The 20,695-nt window shown below is 37.6% G+C and overlaps 1 protein-coding gene across 14 annotated transcripts in view; it reads left to right on the top strand.

Moving 5' to 3' along the window:
• GPHN (gephyrin) overlaps positions 1 to 20,695 on the top strand; it is a 791,686-nt gene that overhangs the window by 509,168 nt on the left and 261,823 nt on the right. The window lies entirely within an intron of this gene.

The raw sequence follows: 20,695 nt of genomic DNA, 5'->3' as shown, positions 1-20,695 counted from the left end.
CTCCTGTGACTAAAGTATTCTGCTATCATTAAGATTCTATCATTTGTGACAATGCACTTTTCTCAAATGACTTGCAAGAAATTCATTGCTCAGAAGTTATTTTTGTCTTACCAATTTCATCAGATAGCTTTAAATAAATTGCCTGGCTTAAAATTGCCTCTTAAGAGAATCACTTTGAGTCTTACAATCTACACAGATTGGTCAAGCAAATAGTTGATTTGTATTAACCTTCCTATTTTTTCTCATGATTTTGCATCTCTTTTTTTTTCTTCATTCACTGAGCTCTCATTACAACCATTTGCAGAGTTGAATTTTGATATAAATTCTGTGATTCCTCATCATAAGTAAACTTTTTAGGTGCATATTTGTTTATTCAGTCACTGGCTCAATGATAACTTGCAAAAAATGCCAGGTTGTAAAAGATTAAACTGATACATAAAAATCATCAAACACTGATAATTTAGACATTGGATGTAAAAAAAAAAAAACTGATCTAAGTCCCTAATATGGATATAAAATGAGAGGGACAGAGAAGAAAAAGAAATAATAAAGGCTTTTAAATACTTAGGAAGCAAAACACCCAAAATTTGGAGAGAAAAAAACCAACAACTTAGCATCCATAGTCTCTTAGAAAATACTACCAAATGAAGACATTTTAAAAATTTTAATTTTGTGGGGTACATAGTAGTGAATATATTTATGGGGCATGTGAGACATTTTGATACAGGCATACAATGCATAATAATCACATCAGGGTAAATGGGTATCCATCACTTCAAGCATTCATCATTTCTTTCTGTTACAAACATTCCAATTGTATTCCCTAATTTATTCTAAAATGTACAACAAATTATTGCTGATTGTAATCACCCTGTTGTGATATCAGAACTTATCCATTGTATCTAACTATATTTTGAGGTACCCATTAATCATCCCCATTTCCCACTCCCCCTCCCCACCCTCTCCACCCTCTGGTAACCATCATTCTACCATCTTTATCTCCGTGAGTTCAATTGTTTTAGTTTTTAGCTCCCTCAAATAAGTGAGAACATGCAAAGTTTGTCTTTCTGTGCCTGGCTTATTTCATTTAACAGTGTCCTACAGTTCCATCCATGTTGTTGCAAATGACAGGATCTCATTCTTTTTTATAGCTAATCAGTACTCCATTGTATGTATGTACCACATTTTGTTTATTCATCTGGTGATGGACACTCAGGTTGATAACGCTGCAGTACACATAGAAGTGCAGATATCTCTTCAATATACCGATTTCCTTTCTTTTGGATATATACCTACTAGAGGCATTGCTGGATCATATGTAGTTCTGTCTTTAGTTTTTTGAAGAACCTCCATACTAGTCTGCTTAGTGGCTGTACCAATTTACATTCCCACCAATAGCGTACAAGTGTTCCCCTTTCTCCACATCCTCACCAGCATTCATTATTGCCTGTCTTTTGGATAAAAGCCATATTAACTGGGAAGAGATTATATCTCATTATAGTTTTGATTTGCATTTATCTGATGATCAATAATAATGAGCACCTTTTCATATACTTTTTTACCATTTGTATGTCTTCCTTCGAGAAACATCTATTCAGATCTTTTACCCATTTTTAAATTGGATTGTTGTATGTTTTCCCCTATAGAGTTGTTTATACAGTCTGGTTACTAATTCCTTCTCAGATGCGTAGTTTGCAAATATTTTCTCCCATTCCTTGCGTTCTTTTCACTTTCTTGATTGTTTCCTTTGCTATGCAGAAACTTTTTAACTTGATATGATCCCATTTGTTTATTTTTTCATTGGTTGCCTGTGTTTATGGGGTATTACTGAAGAAACCTTTGCCTAGTCCAATGTCCTGGTGAGTTTCCCAATGTTTTCTTTTAGTAGTTTCATAGTTTCAAGTCATAGATTTAAGTATGTAAGTCTTTAATCCATTTTGATTTGATTCTTATATATGGCAAGAGATAGGTGTCTAGTTTTAATCATCTGCATAAGGATATCCAGTTTTCCCAGCACTGTTTATTGAAGAGACTGTCCTTTCCCCAGTGTATGTTCTTGACCCCTTTGTCAAAAGGAGCTCACTGTCCATATATGGATTTGTTTCTAGGTTCTCTATTCTATTCCATTGGTCTATGTGTCTGTTTTTAGTTCCATGATGTATTAGCTACTATAGCTCTGTAGTATAATTTTAAGTCAGGTAGCATGGTTCCTCTAGTTTTGTTTTTATTTTTGTTCAGGATAGCTTTGGTTATTCTGGGTCTTTTGTGGTTCTGTATAAATGTTATGATTATTTTTTCTGTTTCTATGAAGGTATTTTGATAGGGATTGCATTGAGTTCATAGATTGCTTTGGGAAATATGGTCATTTTAACAATATTGATTCTTCCAATCCATGAACAAGGAATGTCTTTCCTTTTTGTGTGTCCACTTCAATTTCTTGCAAAAATGTTTTATACTTCATCATAGAAATCTTTTACTTCTTTGGTTAAATTTATTCCTATGTGTTTTCTTTGTAGCTATTATAAATGGGATTACCTTCTTAATTTCTTTTTCATATTGTTCACTGTTGGCATATAGAAATGCTACTAATTGGCCAGGCGTGGTGCATCACGCATGTAATCCCAGCACTTTGGGAGGCCTAGGAGGTTGGATCACCTAAGGTCAAGAGTTCGAGACCAGCCCAACCAACAAGATGAAACCCCATCTCTACTAAAAATATAAAAATTAGCCTGGTGTGGTGGCAGACCCCTATAGTCCCATCTACTCAGGAGGCTGAGACAGGACAATTGCTTGAACCTGGGAGGCGGAGGTTGCAGTGAGCTAAGATCTTGCCACTGCACTTCAGCCTGAGTGGTGGAGCAAGACTCCATCTAAAAAATAAAAAAAGATATGCTACTAATTTTTGTATGTTGATTTTATATCCTGCCACTTTACTGAATTTGCTTATCAATTCTAATGGTTTTTTGTTGGAGTCTTTAGGTTTTTCCAAATATTGTATCATCTGCAAGGGAGGATAATTTGATCTCTTCCTTTCCAATTTGGGTGCTTTTTATATCTTTCTCTTGTCTGACTGCTCTAGCTAGCACTTCCAATGCTATGTTGAATAACAGTGGTAAAAGTGAGCATCTTTGTCATGTTCCAGATCTTAGAGAAAAGGCTTTCAGTTTTTCCGCATTCAGTATGATACTAGATGTGGGTCTGTTGCATATAGCTTTTATCATGTTGAGGAATGTTCCTTCCATACCCAGTTTTTTTAGGGTTTTTATCATGAAGCAATTGAATTTCATCAAATGCTTTTTCAGCATCAAGTGAAATGATCATATGGCTTTTGTCATTCATTCTGCAGATATGATGTATCACATTGATTGATTTGCATATGTTGAACCATCCTGCCATCCCTGGGATGAATCCCACTTGGTCATGATGTATGATGTTTTTAATATGTTGCTGAATTTGGTGTACTAGCATTTTGTTGAGGATTTTTACATCAATGTTAATCAGATATTGGCCTATAGTTTTCTTTTTTTGATGTGTCTTTGTCTGATTTTAGTAGCAGGGTAATACCGACCTTGTAGAATCAGTATAGAAGTATTCCTTCCTTCTCTGTTTTTCAGAATAGTTTGAGTAGGATTGGTATCGGTTCTTCTTTAAACATTTTGTAGACTTCAGCAGTGAAACTATTGGTTCTTTTCTTTGCTGGGAGACTTATTATGGCTTCAATCTCATTACTTATTGCTGTATTCAGGTTTTGGATTTCTTCATGGTTCAATCTTGGTAGGTTGTATGCATCTAGGAATTTATCCATTACTTCTAGGTTTTCCAACTTATTGGCATATAGTTGCTCATAGTAGTCTGTAATGATTCTTTGAATTTTTGTGGTATAATTGTGATGCCTCCTTTTTCATCTCTGATTTCATTTATTTGGGTATTCTCTCTTTTCTTTGTCTGGCTAAAGGTTTGGCAATTTTGTTTATCTTTCTTTAAAAAAAAAACTTCATTTTGTTGATCTTTCGTACTGTTTTTTGTTTGTTTTAATTTCATTTATTGCTACTCTGATCTTTATTTCTTTTCTTGTACTAATTTTAGGCTTGATTTTCTCTAGCTTTTCTAGTTCTTTATCATGTGTCATTAGGTTGTTTATTTGTAGTTTTTCTACTTTTTTGATGTAGGTGCTTATTAGTATAAACTTTCCACTTAGTACTGTTTTGCCTATCCCATAGGTTTTGGTGTTTTGTCTTTCCATATTCATTTGCTTCAAGAAATTTTTAATTTGCTTCTTAATGTCTTCAGTAACCCACTGGTCATTCAAGAGCATATTGTTTATTTTCCATATGTTTATATCATTTCCAAAGTTTTTTTTTTATTGATTTCTGGTTTTATTCTGTTGTGGGTTAGATAAGATATATATTATTTCAGTTTTTTGAAATTGTAAAGACTTGTTTTGTGGCCTAACATATCGTCTGTCCTTGAGAATAATTCATGTTCTGAGGAGAAGAATGCGTATTCTACAGCCTTTGGATGAAATATTCTATAAGTATCTATTAGATTTATTTGATCTGTAATAGAGATTAAGTCCAGTGTTTCTTTTTTTCTTTTTTTTTTTTTTTTTTTAAAGACAGAGTCTTGCTTTGTTGCCCAAGCTAGAGTGCAGTAGGGCATTCTTGGCTCACTGCAACCTCTACCTCCAAGGTTCAAGCGATTCTCCTGCCTCAGCCTCCCGAGTAGCTGGGATTACAGGCACACACCACCATGCCCAGCTAATTTTTGTATATTTAGTAGAGACGGGGTTTCACCATGTTGGCCAGGCTAGTCTCAAACTTCTGGACCTCAAGCAATCCACCTGTCTCGGCCTCCCAAAGTGCTGGAATTATAGGCCTGAGCCACCACACCCAGCCTCAATGTTTCTTTATTAATTTTCTGTCTGGAGAATCTGTTCAATGTTTAAAGTGGGGTGTTGAAATCTCCAGCTATTGGTATATTAGGGTCTGTCTCTCTCTTTAGTTCTAATATTTGTTTTATATGTCTGGATGCTCTAGTGTTGGTTGCATATATGTTTACAATTGTCATATGCTCTTGCTGAATTGATCCCTTTGTCATTATAAAATGACCTTCCTTGTCCCTTTTTATAGTGTTTGTCTTAAAATCTATTTTTTCTGATATACGTATAGCTACTGCTACTCTTTTTGGGTTTCCACTTGCATGGAGTATCTTTTTCCATCCCTTTATTTAGTCTGTGTGTATTTTTATAAGTGAAGTGTATTTCTTGTAAACAACAGATTGTTAGGTCTTGTTTTCCAATCCATTCAGCCATTCTGTGTCTTTTGATTGGAAAGTTAAGTTCATTTACATTCAGTGTTATTATTGGTAAGTAGGGACTTACTACTGCCATTTTATTATTTGTTTTGTTTTGTTTTTTTCTGGTTCTTTGTGCTCTTCTCTTTCTTCCTTCCTTCCTGTCTTTGTTTTTGTGAAAGTGATTTTCTCTGGTGGGATGTTTTAATTTCTTGCTTTTTATTTTTTGTGGAACTATTGTCGATTTTTTGGCTTGAGGTTACCATGAGCCTTGCAAATACTATCTTATAACCCATTATTTTAAACCAATGACAACTTAACTCTGATTGCTAGGAGTTAAGAGCAAAGAGACAACTGATAAAAACTCTACACTTTAAATTCATCCCCCCACTTTTAAACTTTTTATTTTTTCTATCTATATTTTATAATACTGTGTCTCAAAAAGTTGTAGGTTTTTTGTTGTTGTTGTTGAGACAGGATCTCACTGTATTGCCCAGGCTGGAGAGTGATGGTATAATCACGGCTAAGTGCAGCCTCGGCCTCTTGGGCTAAATCAATCCTCACATCCCAGTCTCCCAAGTAGCTGGGACTACAGGCACACAACACCATGACCAACTAATTTTTGTATTTTTTGTAAAGACAGGGTTTCACTATTTTGCCCAGGCTTGTCTCAAACTGCTGGGCTCAAGCAATCCACCCACCTTGCCCTGTCTAGGTGCTAGATCACAGTCATGAGCCACCATGCCTGTAGTTACTATTTTTTAGATCATCTCTTAGTCATCCTACTCAAGATATGAAATGAGTAATTTATACATCACACTTAACAGTGTTATAATATTCTGTATTTGGTCTGTGTATTTACTGTTACCAGAGAGTTTGGGACCTTCAGATGATTTCTTATTTCTCTTTAATATTCTTTTCTTTCAGATTGAAGAACTCCCTTTAGCATTTCATGTAAAATAGGTCTGCTGTTGATGAAACCCCTCAGCTTTTGTTTATCTGGGAAAGTCTTTATTTCTCCTTCATGTTTGAAGGATATTTTCACGGGATATAATTTTGTAGGATAAAAGGTTTTTTCCTTCAGCAGTTTAAAATTTACCATGCCACTCTCTCCTAGCCTGTAAGGTTTCCACTGAGAAATCTGCTGCCAGACATATTGGAGCTCCTTTATATGTTATCTGTTATTTTTCTCTTGATGCTTTTAGGATCCTTTCTTTATCCTTGGTCTTTGGGAGCTTGATTATTAAATGTCTTGAGGTGGTCTTCTTTGGGTTAAATCTGCTTAGTGTTCTATAGCCTTCGTGTACTTGAATATTGATGTCTTTCTCTGTGTTTTGAAAGATCTTTGTTAATATCTCTTTGAATAACCTTTTTACCCTGATATCTCTCTCTCTCTCTCTCTCTCTCTCTCTCTCTCTCTCACCTCTCTCTCTCTCTCTCTCTACCTTTTCTTTAAGACCAATAACTCTTATTGCCCTTTGAGGCTATTTTCTAGATCCTATAGGCGTGCTTCATTATTTTTTATTCTTTTTTCTTTTGACTATTCTGACTGTATTTTCAAATAACCTATCTTCAAGCTTACTAATTTTTTTCTGCTTAATCAGTTATGCTGTTGAAAGACTCTGGTGTATTCTTCAGTTTGTCAGTTCAATTTTCAGCTCCAGAATTTCTGCTTGATTATTTTTAATTATTTCAGTCTTTTTGTTAAATTTATCTGATATGATTCAGAATTCATTCTCTGTTATCTTTCATTTTGTTGAGCTTCCTCAAAACAGCTATTTCTAATCTCTGTCTAAAAGGTCACATATCTCTGTCACTACAGACTTGGTCACTGGTGCCTTACTTATTTAGTTCATTTAGCAAAGCCATGCTTTTGTGGATGGTTTTCATGCTAGTGGCTATTCATCAATATCTGAATATTTATTCTAATCTTTGAAGTCTGGGCTTATTTGTACCCATTCTTCTTGGGAAGGCTTTCCAGATACTCAAAGGGAATTAAATGCTGTGATCTAAATCTGGTCACTGAGGCCATATGTGCATTAGGGGGCACCCCAAGCCTAGTAATGTTGTGACTCTTGCAGAGGTGCTCTGACTCTTATAGAGGTACTGCCGTGGTGGTCTTAAATAATATCCAGGAGAATTCCCTAGATTACCAGGCAGAGTCTTATTCTTTTCCCTTATTTTCCCCCAAACAAGCTGAGTCTCCCTCTTCGCACTGAACTGCCTGGAGTTGGGGAAGGGTTAATGTAAGCAGATTTGTGACCACGACCACTGGTACTGTGTTGGGTCACTCCTAAAACCAGTACAGTACTTGCCCAAGGCCTGTGGCAGCTATTTTCTGGCTGTTGCTGCTGTTTACTGAAAGACCAAGGGATCTTTAGTCAGCAGGTAAGGAATCCTGCCGAGACCAGGTCTTTTTTTTTTTTTCAGTGTAGCAGGTCCCCTTCTGGCCCAAGGTGGGTTTAGAAATGCTGTCCAAGAGCTAGAGCCTGGGATGGGAGGCTTTAGGAGTCTTCTTGGTGTTTATAGTACCAGGTTGCAAGACAAAGTCCTCTTTACTTTTCCTTCTCTTTTCCTCAAGCAGAAGAAGTCTCTCCCTATGGCCATTATCACTCTAGGCTCATGGCAGCTACTGCTTGGCTGCCACTGATGTTTATTCAAGGCCCAAGGGCTTTTTAGTCAGCACTGGTTAGTCCTGCCAGGCCTGGATCTCTCCCTTCAGGACAATGAATGCCTTTCTGGCACAAGGCAAGTCTAGACATGCCTCCAGGAGCTAAGGTTAATATTAGTACATCAAAAATTATTTGAGTGACCCATTTTTCAGTTCTCCCAAGGATTGTACATAACTAATACCATTCTAGATGCATAGGAGATACGTTATTAATTATTAGGGCTTAATTCTTTGGAGGAACTAGTTGAGAATGATTGTAAAACTGTTCTAACTGGATGTTCTCATATAGCATCAGTGAAGACTTTCCCACTGATTAACTATTAGCTGGTATTTAACAGTCCTTTGTAAATAGTAATTGGTTTTTTGACAGATGTTCAGTTTTGTAAGTAGGCTCACATGTTTATGTTTCCTGTGACAAATGACAATTAGCAATATATCAAAGAGTATAATGTTGTTCTTCAGACTGTGCATGTATCTATACAGTAGAATGAAAAGGAAGAAATAGGTAACAGAAAGTCATGAAAAGAAAGGCCTTGTTGCTTCTAAAGAAGTTATGTTAACTTTGAATACTTCTCTAACACTAACTTTATTAATGAGTCCCACTGGTTCTGAATGACCTGGTGTGTTGTCAGTGTGTCAGAAGACCTCTATGTAATAACAGTCATTTGGAATATCTGTATATATTATTTGGCTTACTTTTGCAAGTTTTACCTATGTAAAATTAATATCAAAAGGGAGCACCTTATTACCTATTAAAAAGAAAAATTAGTTTCCCTCAGCTGGTCACAATCTGAGGCATGTGAAGCAATGTGGGATAATGTTAAAATCTTGTAACTTAAAGACAGAAAACCGGGATATAAGCCCTTACCTTACCACTTAATAATTTGGACAAGTTACTTAAAATTTAAGCTTCAGTTCTCAGCTATAAAATGGAAATAATAATTATCCTGTATCTCACAACAGAGTATTATTTTTAGTACAGCAGATGACATATATGAGGAAATTTTTATAAACTTTATAAATTACGAATTAAATATATATATATATATATATATTTTTTTTTTTTTTTTTGAGACGGAGTCTCGCTCTGTCGCCCAGGCTGGAGTGCATTGGCCGGATCTCAGCTCACTGCAAGCTCCGCCTCCCGGGTTCTCGCCATTCTCCTGCCTCAGCCTCCCGAGTAGCTGGGACTACAGGCGCCCACCACCTCGCCCGGCTAGTTTTTTGTATTGTTAGTAGAGACGGGGTTTCACCGTGTTAGCCAGGATGGTCTCGATCTCCTGACCTCGTGATCCGCCCATCTCGGCCTCACAAAGTGCTGGGATTACAGGCTTGAGCCACCGCGCCCGGCCACGAATTAAATATTTGTAGAATTCTTCCAAGGTACCAAACAGTATGCTCAGTGCTCAGAATACGCATACGAACAGGTTGTTCCCCCATAAAAAGTTCACAGTCTAGGGCTTGGGTGCAGTGGCTCATGCCTGTAATACCAGCACTTTGGGAGGCTGAGGTGGGCAGATGTCTTGAACCCAGGAGTTTGAGACCAGCCCGGGCAACATGACAAAACCCCATCTCTACTGAAAAATACAAAAATTAGCCAGATGTTGTGGCACATGCCTGTAGTCCCAGCTACTTGGGAGGCTGAGGTGGAAGAATCACTTAAGTCCAGGAGGTCGAGGTTGCAGTGAGCGGTGATTGTACTACTGCACTTCAGCCTAGGTGACAGATCGAGACTCTGTCTCAAAAAAAAAATAAAAGAGTTCACAGCCTAACTGAAGAGTTGCTTTTTTAAAATTACGTCTTTACCTTCCTAACTCAGTTATCTACTTCTAGTAATCAAAAAGTGAAACCTGGTCAAGGTACTGACTGTTCAGTAATTACTAATGAGCTCATTGCTACTTATTGCAAAATTAATCAGCATGCTATTTCAGGAGATGGAGACTTGAGAAATGCCTCTTGTAATTGACATTTGTTCGTTGTCTCTCCAGCAGTCATTTTCCATTCCCTCTTCCTAGCACTATACCACATTTCCCAGTCATGTAGTTTGAGTGGAATTGACTAAACCTCCAAGGTAGGTTGGCTTAATACTGTATAATCAGCATATCCATTTCACCTAGCCGCAGTCATTAGTTCAAGGATCATGTAATTCAAAGCAGTCAGAGCCAGTGGATTTCATCTCTTAGATTTTCATTGAACTACTAGGGGACACAGATTCTCTGTTTCCTGCTGAACATGAATGAGGAAATATACAACCCCAAGAATTATATCTTGGGACCGTGAATGGAATGCCTCCCATGATGGAACTGGCAATAAGAAACAATCCTGAGAACTGGAAGTTTAAAAGAGATACTGGGTCCCAGTAATGTTTTGTGAACCACTCATTCAAGCCTTTCTTGAACTATACAGACTGCTTCACTTTTTGGTTACATGAGCCAATAAACTAATAGAGATTACTGTTGTCTATAACTAAAAAGCATCTTAACTATTATAATATACCTCAATATGTACTGTATCATCAAAGAAATAAGACATCTTCCTAATAAAGACTAAAATGTATCAAATAGGAATCCTGAAGTTTCATATTTGGGTAAAAAACCTGATTCAAGAGGATAGAGGGTTGGAAAATGTGACTTAAAGTTGGAAGAGAATGAAAATAAATCCTGCTCTTCTGTATTTATAAAATAAATGAAGATATTTTCAGAAAGACTGTATCCAAATCTGAAGGTGACAACTTATGCTTTGCAGCCTCAAGGCAACTGATAGGTTCAAAACTCAAAGTAATAATATTAACAATAGGCAAAGAATTTAAGACAAAGAGGGAAGATACCCTTGGAGGTTTGTAATAGGGAATCTCATGTCACTGACAGAAATTAAATCTTCTAGAGAAAACCAAAACAATAATGATGCTCCCTAAGCTGTATTGTATGAAAGAATTTCTACTGATTGCCCTGGGAAGAAGAAGAGTTGGTGATTTCCTCTTGGTAAATGATATGGAAAAAACAATATTTTTATCCATATCACATATGTATATATATATATATATATATGTATGTGTGTGTGAATATATATGTGTATATGTATATATATGTATACGTGTGTTTTATATATATAAAACAAACATGCTATATGTTATGTTTATTAAACATATACATATACATGTGTATACCACCGCATGGTGGCAGGCACCTGTAATCCCAGCTACTTGGGAAGCTGAGGCAGGAGAATCGCATAATGTGTATATGTATACATGTGTATACATGTGTTTATGTATACATATACATGTATATTAAAACTGTATATATACAGTTTTATTGTTTCTTTTTATCCATGAGGATTTTGATATATTAAAATAATTATTAATTGAATAGCAATCATTCTTCTAAGCATTTTATATATATCAACTCTTTACATAAATCCGTATTTTGCTTGTAAGAAATCTGAAGCTCATAGTAGTTAAGAACGTGGAACTACTTAGTGGCTGAACTGGTATTCAAGTCTAGGCAGTCTGATTCTAAGATGGGAATTCTTGACTACTCTGCTATAGCACCTTTCACAAAAGAAAAAGTAAAAGAAGACGTTTTGGGAGGTGACAAACAAATTACAAACTCTCCTCAAAAATGAGAATTGGGGTCCAGGTGTGGTGGCTCACGCCTGTAATCCCAGCACTTCGGAAGGCTGAGGGGTTGGATCACCTGAGGTCAGGAGTTTTAGACCAGCCTAGCCAACATAGTGAAATCTCGTCTCTACTAAAAGTACCAAAATTAACCGGGCGTGGTGGTGGGCACCTGTAATCCCAGATACTCGGGAGGCTGAGGCAGGAGAATCACTTAAACCCCGGAGGCAGAGGTTATCGTGAGCAGAGATTGTACCATTGCACTCTAGCCTGGGTGACGAGAAACTCCATCTCAAAAAAAAGAGGAAGGGAAGGCAGGGAAGGCAGGGAAGGGAGGGAGGGAGGGAGGGAGGGAAGGAAGGAAGGAAGGAAGGAAGGAAGGAAGGAAGGAAGGAAGGAAGGAAGGAAGGAATGGGATTTTCGTACCATGGTTTGAAATACTTAAGTGATAAGGTGCACTGCCCAATCTAAGAATTGTAAACAATAGAATGTGTTTACTCTGGAAGTTTACTGATTGAAGCAAAAGAGCCTTAAGCTATAAGCATCTGTGGAGTAAGAAAGATAAATTAATGTAATGAAATTCTTTGGAGAAAACAGTGTGATACATGTTAAAAGATAGTTTTATAAAGGTTGGGTTATAACATTTAGAAATATAAAATAAATATGTGCCAAAGATTTTATTCAACTTTTTAATTAATGAGAGAACTAATAAGCTGTTATAACAATTCAAACAAGAATGGAAGGGACACAGACATATGTCAACAGTCATGAAGGCTGGAATGAATTTATAAATAGAAAAGTTGTGTGAGATATACAGGTCAATGATTAGTTGCTCTTGATCAGGACTAAACTTATTTGCATTTCTATGGGCAGGAATCATTACTTACATTATTATTAGTTTTCTTCAACTTGCAAAGTTGTAAAATCGTGTAAAACAATGAAAAGTGCAGATAACTCAGAAGGATATACAAGTCAGGGCATTCTAGTAATCTTCGTAATCTTGAAGATAATTTTTTTTTCAAGACAGGATCTTGCTGTCACTTATGTTGGAGTGCAATGGCACAATCACAGCTTACTGCAGCCTCTACCTACCAGGCTCAAGCAATTATGCTGGTTCAGCTGCCCAAGTAGCTGGGAACTACAGGCACACAGCACCATGCCCACCTAATTTTTGTATTTTTTGTAAAGACAGGGTTTCATCATGTTGCCCAGGCTAGTCTCAAACTCCTGGGTTCAAGCAAGTCTGCCCTCGTCCACCTCCCAAAGTGTTAGCATTCCAGGCATGAGCCAGAGTCTGGCCTCAAAGATAATTTTTATTTACCACAAAAAATGTCTTTGATCTCATTAGGTTTGGAATGATTCATTACATAACTGGAGCAATTTTTTTTTTTTTTTTGAGACTGAGTCTCACTCTGTCGCCAGGCTGGAGTGCAGTGGCACGATCTCAGCTCACTGCAACCTCCGCCTCCTGGATTCAAGCGATTCCCCTGCCTCAGCCTCCAAGTAGTGGGATTACAGGTGTGTGCCACCACACCCAGCTAATTTTTGTATTTTTAGTACAGACAGGGTTTCACCATGTTGGCCAGGATGGTCTCTATCTCTTGACCTCGTGATCCGGCTGCTTTGGCCTCCCGAAGTGCTGGATTACAGGCGTGAGCCACCACGCCCGGCCGCAACATTATTAATTAACCAGATATCCTCCTTAAGTTTGTTTTACGAAGACCACAAAATTATTTTTTGTCTGGAAATTTTCTTAGGGAATCTCAGATTCTATTAGATTGTTTCAAAAGTAATTGCAGGTTTTGCCATTACTTAATACTTTTAAAGGTCTCTATTTTTGCCAACCCAAGATTACTAAGCGATGCCCAAGAAACTTCACCATCATCATCATTTTGGTAAGTTCCTCCTTCTCCAGGTCACCAAAATTGTATTCCGACATATAAGTTATCTTACCACATAAAAGGCTGAAACCTTCTGCTTTAGGTACTAGGTTAGTTTTTCTGGGAGGGCTTTGTAAGCATTGGCTTCAGGAGTACAGCCGATATTTTTTTCTTCAAAGTGGTAGTGATATTTTATTAGATGAACATCATTTTCAAATATACCTCCAGGTAAGGCCTTGGTTGCACAATCAGTTTGTACGATTATATCCTGTTTAAAAGGAATACATTCTTATTTGGAATACAAATAACTATACTGTCAAGAAAATTTAGGAAATTACTAAGAGTTTCTGAATTCTGAGGAAGTCAGAATCAAATATTATTTTGAAATGTTTCATATTAGTTTAAGAAATGAGAGTCTACTAAATTGTGTGGGTTACATATAGCTTAAAAAGAAAGAAAAAGAGCTTCCTCATATATTCAGAAAACAGAACATTTAAAAAAAACCAATGTCAATAATATTCCAAACAAATAGGAAAAGAAATTTCCTTCTGTATTCCTTTTTCCATTCTGTGTTGATTCAGTCCTATGATAACTAATTATTGTTCAAATAAGCTTTGACTTAGCAGTCTGCTTTCATGAAACTTTCTGTTTCTGGCCTGAAAGACTTTTAGAAATTCTAATTCAGTCCAATGTTTAGGTCTAAAAGTTGTCTAAGCAGAAGTCTACTCATGAGTCTATTCTTTCAAGTATTAGTACTTTGAAATATTGGGTACAATTCTTTCCATGAGGCTTTTGAAACTATCTCTGTTGAATACACAAACTCTGGCCTGTAGCTTAATAAGCATCATCTTCAGGTAAGCATCAAAATTTGTTCATAGGTGACAGACTATGTTAATTGTAACCAATAATATCAAAATGCAAGAGGTTAAAATTCTCTCCACTGGGGAATAACTATTTCTAAAGAGTTTTGATCAGTATCCCCTTAAAGTAAAAACATTATAGACAAAATTCTTGCAAATATGGTCAAATGATTTTTGACCAGGGTACCAAGGCCATTCAGTGGGGAAGACAGTCTTTTCAAAAAATGGTCCTGGGAAAACTGGATATTCACTTGCAAAAGAATTAACTTGGACTTGTATCTAACACCATATACAAAAATTAATTCAAAATGGATCAGAGACCTAAAGCTAAGACCCACAATACAACTCTTGGAAGAAAACATGAGTCAAAACTTTATGACATTGGACTTGGCAATGATTTTCTTGGACATGACACCAAAGGCACTGGCAACAACAGCAAAAAGTACGCAAATTAGACTGCATGGAAATTTAAAATCTTTGCACATCCAAAGATTCTATGAACAGAGAAAAAGGCAGCCCACAGAATGGGAGAAAATATTTGCAAATTATATACCTGGTAAGGGATTAATATCCAGAATATATAGAGAACTCCTAAAACTCAACAGAAAACCAACCTGATTCAAAAATGAGCAAGGGTATTATTGTAGAAAAAACAAACAGGTTCTTGTCACAAGACCAGAATAATTTAGGCACGTGGACACATTGTAGGGTGAGTAGGGCAGGATTTATTGGGTGAAAAGGAAAAAGGGAAATGGAAACACTTGGCAAAGCCAGAGAGTGTCCTGCTAGCAGGTTTCCTGCCCCACAGATTTAATTGCAGGCCACCCCACAGGCAAGTTGAAGACCCCAGGCTCCTCCCCTCCACAAATGGTGCGAGCTTCCCATCTTCCCGTAGCTCCACCCCATCCTCCCAGTGCGCAGGCCAATCAGAGATTCTCCAGGGATCCCCCACCTTATCTGCCTCCTGCATCTGTCATTCGCCCACTGAAGACGTACATTTAACTGCCGTTAAAATAAGGATAGGGATGAAGACCAGTCTGAAGTGCGCCCTGCTGGTAAGGGGCAATGTTTTGGTAAACAGCAGTCAGATCTCCCTCAGAGGCATATCTAAGGGTCCCCAGTAAAAGGGACCATCGGCCAAGCCTCCAGTTGCATGACTGTTTGGAGGTTGATGGCCTGAAGGTGACAAGAGACAAACCAGGTTATTGGAAAACTTGTATCAAAATGAAACAAGGAGCAGGTGAGGAGAGCTCAAAAATCTCGTGTCCTTTGACCAGTCTGTACAGGGAGAGAGGGACCAAAAGCTTGACTGGTAAGAAAAACTTTTACCCTTTTGCTACCATGTCAGGCTGCTGGGTTCCTGTCCCCTGAGCTCAATCCTAAGCCAATCAGTTTAAGGTTTGGGAAATTAACTCTTCTCAGTTTGGAAGATGTATCCAGTGGGAGTGTCCCATAGTATGGAGACACAGTTACCTATCTGCGAAGAGAGGACAGAGGAGGAAAAAGGAAAAGAAAAAAAAAAGGTGTTTTGTTTTGTTTTTTCAGAGGAGTCCCAGTGGTTCAGGATGCAAGTGAAAGGGATACAGACTGAAGATGAATGACTACTCATCTAGAAAGAGGGGAGCAGGTGTCCCTAGTTCCTTTTTCTTCCTAGCATATACCCAGGGTGTGTGAGGGAGGGAAAGCGAGGTGTTCCTCTTTCTTTCCACCATCCTTGTATCCCAGTGACTGCAACAGGGTGTCACCCATAGGTTTTAAACTGGCTTTCACCCATGTTAACAGGGGGGCCTCAAGGGTGGGAGTATCTGCTGTTAACTACGTACACACTATCTCCCCTGCTGTCAGTAGCCTTGAATTCCCTAGACCTCATTTATGTGACAGATACTAGCATGACCTTTATCCATGAAACAAGAAGCTTGGCTTAACCAGCAGAAATCAGTCATGCTTACCTGCATTGTGCCTTTTAACTTCCATTACCGTCGACCTCTGGATCCCTCGGATCTAGTGTTCTTTCCAAGGGCTTTGACCCATAGCTTGGAGTTGAGTTTGAGACAAAAATGTGTCTCAGGGTGGGGAGGGGTTGCATGGACTCCTTATCATAAGCTGAAAGCTAAGGTGAAGCTGTGGAATTCAGTCCTCCAACAAGGGAGAGAAAAGGATGTCTCATGACACGCCCAAATAACTGGTGACTATATTTATGCTTGCTAGGATTTGGGTGCATGGTGCTTGGCATTGGTTAGCTCCCTTGGTCTTACTTTCCCAAAAAGGAAACCTCCAGGTGATGGGCATCCTATTTATTCCCATCACCTGGCAGGATTTGCAGCCTAGTTGCTCAGAACTAGAATATCGATCCAGATTTCTATATTACCCATCCCTTTGTTCCTTCTGAGCTACAGCTGGAGAATGCTGGAACACGCAGGATTAGTCTAAAATGTATGTTAAAACTTAAAAACAACTAGGAGTTTAGAATGCAGTGACAAATGTATAAATTGTGAAACATAATTTCTCTCTCTCCAGTTCATATTTTTGTTAAAAAAAAAAAAAATCATGATAGGACTGAGTTATTTGCAAAATAGTCTTATATATGGCCTGATTATTTGTGTAAAGTATAGCAAGAATAACTATTTCTTAATAGGCCTTTTAGACTGGCTTTGATGGAACTCTGTTCCACAAGGAATCTCAGATATGACCTTTTAAAGCAAAGCCCATGGGTTTGTATCCTCAAATACCTGTGAGTTAAGGTGATCCTCTCCTCTTAAGGTCCGAGGATAAACTTGGGGTCAGGAACCCTGTACAGAGACTGGGTAGACAAGGGTATGAGGCCAGTTTTCTCACTTGGCTTTTATCAGCTCTGCAAGTCAAGCTTGATTCCTGAAAGGGAAACACACCCTTCTAGTCAAAGCCTTGGTAAAACAACTAGTTTATCCAATTGCAAAAGAAAATGGACTTTTAGTGCACTGATCCAAACAACTGTATTGCCATAAGTTAGGAATACTCACAGATACTTTCTAAATTCTAGAGGAACAAGGCAGAGAGAAACAAACATTCTCCAAATTTTGTTCACAGTATTCCTTACTTGACTAAGAACTGTAAATAGTTCAAAATCAGTTTCCATGAATCTGAAAAATAAAACAAGGATCAGCAATATTCCAAAAAACTCAAAAAGATTGCTTCAGTTTTCTACATTTAGTCCATTTAGTTAATTCTTTGTGTTGTTGTTTGTTCTGAGACAGTTTTGCTCTTGTCACCCATGCTGGAGTGCAATGACATGATCTCAACTCACTGCAACCTCCACCTCCCAAGTTCAAGCGATTGTCCTGCCTCAGCCTCCCAAGTACCTGAGATTACAGGCGCCTGCCACCACACCCGGCTAATTTTTGTATTTTTAGTAGAGACAGCGTTTCACCAGGTTGGTCAGGCTGGTCTCAAACTCCTTACCTCAGGTGATCCACACGCCCCAGCCTCCCAAAGTGCTGGGATTACAGGCATGAGCCACTGCACCTGGCCCCATTTACTTAACTCTTGTGTTGCTTAATATTCATGAATATTTTATTTCTTTATGAGTCCTGTACATTTTTCCTTTGTTCCAATGTCACAATCTCCAAAGTTATTAGAAACCTGCATTTGAGAGCACCTGTTAAAGTCCTATAGGTGATTATAAACCATCTTTTGAAAGGGATCAAAACAAGACAAAAATTTTCTGAATAACAAAATGTCCAGGGTAGTTACAGTTAGAATCACCATTGACAAAGGAGTTTGGTTATCCCTGTGGTTTATAATAACTTGACATAACAACCTTAATTATGATTGATAGCATATACTTTAGACATTAGAATTTTGGAAATTTCATACAATTTTGGGGCATATATTAGTATTATTCCCCAAAATATAACCTTAAAGAAGATGAAACACCATTTGGCAATCCCATGTAACTAAATATGCCAAATAATCCTGCTTACTTCTTTTCTGGATGCCCCAGGGGACCTCCGTAGCGTTCAAAAAGCCAGGTATCAGGAAAAACAATTTTGAAACTGAAGTTTGATTTTGGGAAGCCTATTGAATATATCAGAGGATTAAAACAACTGTATGAAATAAAATTCCAGATTACCATGAATTATTTATTTTGCCAAAATGATGACTCAGATACTTTAAAAAAGCAAAACCCTATTATGACCCTTTATAAATTTTGCAAAAGAGCAGATTAGTGCCTTCAGTGTATCTTGTTGTGCTTTTATTTCAATGATCAATTCACTGAAAAACCATATAATGCCTTTTTGAATTAAGTCAATATGTTTACACATGGAATTTTTTTCAAGATTGATTTTTACAGTCCTTCTACCACTTGTTTGAACTTTGAGCTTTAGTTTATCTAATTCAAAACAACCCTTTAACCCTAGACAAGAATTTACATTTTTATGCCTTTTTATAATCTTTTACTAAAAACGCATTTTATTAGTTTTACATACCTCACATGTAAATTTATTTCCAGTAGTTTGAGTTATATGTTATAATGGTAAATTCATTGCAATTTTTTACTTTAATGTAAAACCTGGTAAGTTGTTTTCATTATGTGCTAGGTGCTGCCAAGGTTTAACGCCTTCCAGCATAATTAAAGATGTGGTTACTTCTACATGTCCCCAGCCTTACCAATTATGGAGCAGACAAGTCAAATAGTTATTAAAACCCAAAAAGCAGTTATAAACTTAAAACATTTAGCAAACCTAGCACCTGACCTGCATAATTTAGTCTGCCTGTTTATATTTTGATAACATTTGCTTTTTACCAATATTCTTTAAGGGTTGTTTTTATTTCTCAAAGATTAAAGTCACATGAACTGAAAGGTACCATACCTTTTATCCTCCCTTTAAAAAAATTTTTGATCCAAGCACTTACCTTCCTTGAGGCCAATTAATTAGAGCTCTTTTTACACGCATCCCACATACAACACATTTATAACTACACAGACAGGCAAAACAAAACCCAGTCACCGTAAGATCTTTTGCTTACCAATCTCCTAATTGAATTATTGGATATAGCCCTTTAAGAGATAGGGCTAGGAAAACATGCAGCTTCTAAAGCCTAATAAACAGGCATAGATGGGGCAAAAACAGATTCTGAGAGAGATCTATCCACTTTTAATTCCTAGAGTTCCTTGAAGAAAATAGAGGTCTCTCCCGCTCATGCGTGCATTAAGGGTAGCAAGACAAATGGAGAAAAATAATTCGGTCAACTGAGAAAAAAACCTTTTTCCAGCAAAACAAGATCCAAGAAAAGAAAAACATAAAGACCTTTTAAATATACCTATAATTTGAATACCCACTTTTAATTAAGCTGAGCACTCTTTAAGAAGGTACTTTTTAACTCCCTTACTACCTGACTTTAGTCATGCAAAGTGGCCAATATTTCTGGCTTTCAAACTTTACTAAAGGCTCAGAGAAAGGAAAATCCAAGGCAGTTCATGGAGGGGAAGAGAATCAATAAATAGCAAAGATCACAGAGATGTTAAACTGGAAAGGACTCATTGAACCCCAGGCCACCGTTGTAAAATGGTAGATGCTAGAACAAAACATTGCCACATGGTTACAGGCTTTGCTCCCAAGGACATAAAGCAAGATGGAGGCCTGCAACAAAGTTTGCTACTGACCATAGGAAAGTCATGCAAATCACATCAGATTGGTTACAGCTTAAGACCAAACTAACAAATCCTTTTTCACAATTAAAACTCTACAGAGAATATAAACAGTGATCCCCGTTATTCCTGGTCCAGCAAAATGTCTTCCAAAAGGAAAAAAAAAAAAAAACCCTAACTTAAAAATGAACTCCTGACTCAGTGGAGAAAAGGGAAAGACAGCTTAACTGCAGAGCTGTGTTAAATGCTAATAGGGTGGAGAAAAGAAAAAGATGCCTGGGGAAGAACTTCTTATTCTTATGCAAATAGGTTCTTCCACCAGTGAGAAAAACTTAATTGTTTTCCTACAGAGTGGAAACCCTTTTCCTGGGGAGGGGAAGGCTCTATGAATGCAAGGCAGAGTACATTGGCCAGCCTGCCATTGGGCACCCTTGGGCATGCTTCCCAGCCCTGGCAGGGAGAGGAGTGGAGGAGCTGCCATTCTCTGATCCATCTTGCACATGCCTGCAGCTGTTGGGATGGGGTGGTGCACAGTTTCCTCTACCCTCTGAAGAGGTCTGAGGAGAAAGAGAGAAGCGAAAGGAAAAAAGATTTTTAGATCTGCTTGGTACTTATCTTTTCTCAAGCCCCATGTTGGGCACCAAAAATGTTGTAGAAATAAAAAACGGGTTCTTGTTACACAACCAGGATAATTTAGTTGCATGGACGCATTATAGGATGAGTAGAACAGGGTTTATTGTGTGAAAAAAA

The sequence above is a fragment of the Trachypithecus francoisi genome, unplaced genomic scaffold (assembly GCF_009764315.1).
Source record: "Trachypithecus francoisi isolate TF-2019V2 unplaced genomic scaffold, Tfra_2.0 Lachesis_group3, whole genome shotgun sequence".
NCBI lineage: Eukaryota > Metazoa > Chordata > Mammalia > Primates > Cercopithecidae > Trachypithecus > Trachypithecus francoisi.
Note: the sequence above shows the minus strand (reverse complement) of the source record. Positions and strands in the feature narration are given on the sequence as shown.